Here is a 3,980-nt window from a genome sequence, read left to right as displayed (position 1 = left end):
AGTTGTTATGATGTTTTATACATACTGGTACACTTTGACATGAAATATCTCGTAAACTATTATATTTTTTATAATCACATCTTAATACTTTTATGTACAGAATAATAAGATAAATCAATTGATGTAAAATAAAAAAATACATAGTGGTTTTTACAAAAATTATACAATTTGCAATATGCAACTACATATCTTTTTTGACAATAAACTTAGTATTTTTTTTACACCAATTGATTTATCTTATTATTCTGTAAAAAAAAATGTTAAAGTATGATTATAAAAAAATTATTTAACAAAAAATTATATTGTTATGTCCAAACCCTTAAAACTAAGTCAATGAGACAAGGAGGGGAGGGTGTGGAAGGACGGCTAACTCAATCTCACAGGTATACGCGGAGAGGCGAACACCTGTAAGTCGTACGCACCTTTTCGGTCCCGGAATGTGGGTCAACGTCCCGAAAGGACACTATGACACCTGTTCCGAAGGACAGTGCCAACGTCGGTCCTACTTTTTGGGTCAGGGGACTTAATCCCTTTGACCTGGGACTGGACCTTGTGCGATCTCAAGAATTAGAAGGAGATGCAAGGAGTAACAAAAAGGTGAAAGCTAGCGATTTTCGATTAGCTTACATTTATTTGAATCGAGCTTACAGAGATGGTTATAATAAATATCAAAAAATAAAAGTATCGTTGTTATACATGTGTTTACAAGGTGTGTGTGTGTGTGTGTGTGTGTGTGTGTGTGTGTGTGTGTGTGTGTGTGTGTGTGTGTGCTTTTGTGCGTGCGTGCGTGCGTGCGTGCGTGCGTGCGTGCGTGCGTGCATGCGTGCTTTCTACTAAATTGTCAGAAGTAATATCATCTAGAATTTTTCTATATCTTGCCATATTATCTTCAGTTATATTTCTATTACTTATATAATCAACAATATAATTCAATCATCATCTTGCTCCATGTTTGCAACAGCAGTAGTTACTGTGTTTATTGGCGAAATATTATTATTACATTAGTAAGTAAACGAGGCAGGTTATAACTCGGGTCCTCTGAGGAGGAATGAGAGGCGCGGGGGAGGGGTGTACCCGCAACGCGAGAAGGTCCGCGAGGAGAGAAGGAGATCACTAGGCGAAGGATATGACATCACAGGGGGAGGAGAAGTGGATGATGTCACAGTAGATGACGTCGCGGGGATGGCGGTGCGGGGGACGAAGATGTCCCGGGTGCGGGAAATTATGTAGCTACAAATTACATAACGGGAAAATACGTAGCAGAGGTGTGCGGAAATTTGCATCGCGGTGAACACGTGGCGCAGGGTCAATGGCCACCGGGCGATATCCACTATCACCGGGTGCGATTCACCGCCGGTCCCTACCATCGCCTCCGGGCGCGGTCCCCACCGCACACTATACTTATCATACTTACCATCTGAAGCGTTGCCATCTTCTTCTTACGTAATCTTTCCATCAGTGTTTATTACATGTGATTATATATATTCATGCAAAAATATTTTTATTCTACTGAATTATAACTATTTTAGAGAGAGTGCGATGATACAGTCGCGCACAATGGTATCACGCGTGATGACGCGCGCGTAATACGAAGAAAGAACGATTAATTGCAGACACAGAGATATTTTTTATTTTAGATATTTATTTTTCATGCAATGCATCATATACAATACAATATTATGGATAGCATATACTATCAATTCACATTCAATATATGAATTTTTATTATAAATCCTACGCAAAGTATCTATAACATCGCTGTTGTTATTTATATAGTTTTGACGTAAATGAGTCACAAAATATTTAAATTTATTACTTATAATATTAGTATATTGACACAAATCGAATATATGTGCTCAACACATTGTTCGAGTTCAAGCATAAAAAAAGTATAGTTGACGGTTTCATATATAAACACTTTTCATTTAAAGATAATTTCACATTATCAACATCACGTATTTTAACAAGTTTAATGACAAGGTCCAATATCATTACTTTCGATGGCGTAGATGACTGCACCAATCGTTGGATATCTACCCGTTTTTTGATGAACGCCATCCACGCAGCATGTGGTAGGATGATACAATTGTCTCAGGTATCACCAATCGCAATTTCTATATGAGGGTTTGGCCTCATGACGATTCCAATCTTCAAAAATTTGTAAACCGTTGATGTCAAAGCTAATAGTCTTATCAAAATGTTATGAGAAAACGCGTTGTAATGGAGAAGAACAAACAAATAAGCAATATATATAAAGAGAAAAAAATCTTCACAAACAAATATAATTGAAATACTTACTTGCTCGACTCATGTTGAACGTATAAATCCATAGTACTGGAGATCACTGCAAAATGAATTTGTCTGAGCGACTGATGCAGTATGATCTCCACACAATCTCTATTTAATTCTTATCCCCTCCAACAATTTTTTGTAACAAAAGATTTTTAGAGTGATGACATTAATGTAATCTGACACTCCAAATTGCAATGTCAGCAAATATGCAAATTTCAATATGACCTTGTTAGCGTAAAATAAGAAATTTTTTACAAGGACAATTAACATGTTTCACAATGACAATGATTAATGTAATATGATATAAATGCGTCGTTGCCAAATAGTGCAATATAAGCTAATATACAACTGCTTTGTCAGCGTAATATAAGAAATTTTTTTCAAGGACATTAACATATTTTGGCGATGACATCATCAATGTAATTTGATACAACGCCTGCAAAAATGCAACATTTGCAATTTCATTAAACTACTACTACGCTACTTTGTTAGCGTAATTTAAGATTTTTTTTCAAGGCGATGTCTGATATTATTAATAAAAATAGCGCACATAATGATACAAAAATGACAAGATTTACAGTCAATTAACATTATTCAATTCGACAGCGCAAGTGACAACATAGAGCACGATTTGATTGAGCAAGCTATCTGGATAGTTAAGACAAGAGAAAAGTACAGCGCGTGGGAACAGCAATGCGACAAATTGTAGAATCATTGGAGGAGCAGAACAGTATCAAAAGCCCGCGATTATCAATCGGTAATAAATAATAACTGATTGCATGTATCGCGCGGCTCGAGAGTTTGAAGGAATCTGTGCGTGAAAGATTTGTACATGTGGGTGCAGACTCCGTTAGCGTATCATCGAAACAGTGTTCGAAAGTCGTGTTCTGATGGGCGCGGTGATAAACTCTAAACACGTCGAGCCTCGTCGGTTCCTCGAAGATAATAGCGAAGTTATGCTCGAGCATGTGCATAATGTAACGCAACGGTATGACTATAAAAATAAACACTGTTTTTAATGGCGAGTTCGTGGAGAGTGATAAACGCGCAAACAAAAGTATCGCCACCCGGAACTATAAACTAGATCAATGCACCGATTTGTGCGAGTGGTATGTGTTGCGTGTCATCGAATCTACTCTAGCATTGCTGGAAGAGTTTCAGGAACGCGATAGCGGATGGGCATTGTTGTGTATACTAAATTTAATGGTAAACGCGAACAAGCACAATCCTTTGCGCGTGGGATGTCATATCAAACTCTTGCGAGAAATTATGCTAAAGAGAGCAGTAATCAACATGCAAACCGCGAACAATCCGTATTTCGCATAGTTTGTTGTTGCCGTCCTACTTCCGGCTCAAAAAAATGTGCAACGGAAATCCTCGTATCCGCATTATATGTCAGTATCATCTTGCGGGCGTTGAATTTTCAATGACGTTGAATCAAATTAAGAAATTTGAAACTTTGAATGACATTTCCATCAATGTCTACACCAATGAGAAGGGGATTGTGCCGATACGGCTTGCCGAACCGAAAGAGGAGCAAGTACGTAAATCTTTTGTACATATAGGATGACAACGCGGGACATTTTGCGCTGATCAAGGATCTATCACGACTTGTCAGCTCACAACTCTTACCAGAAAAAAAGAACAGAAAATATTTCTGTAATAGGTAATAATAATAATAATAATAA

Source organism: Trachymyrmex septentrionalis, unplaced genomic scaffold (assembly GCF_001594115.1).
Source record: "Trachymyrmex septentrionalis isolate Tsep2-gDNA-1 unplaced genomic scaffold, Tsep1.0 scaffold172, whole genome shotgun sequence".
In the NCBI taxonomy this organism is placed as follows: domain Eukaryota; kingdom Metazoa; phylum Arthropoda; class Insecta; order Hymenoptera; family Formicidae; genus Trachymyrmex; species Trachymyrmex septentrionalis.
This window is presented reverse-complemented; position numbering follows the sequence as displayed.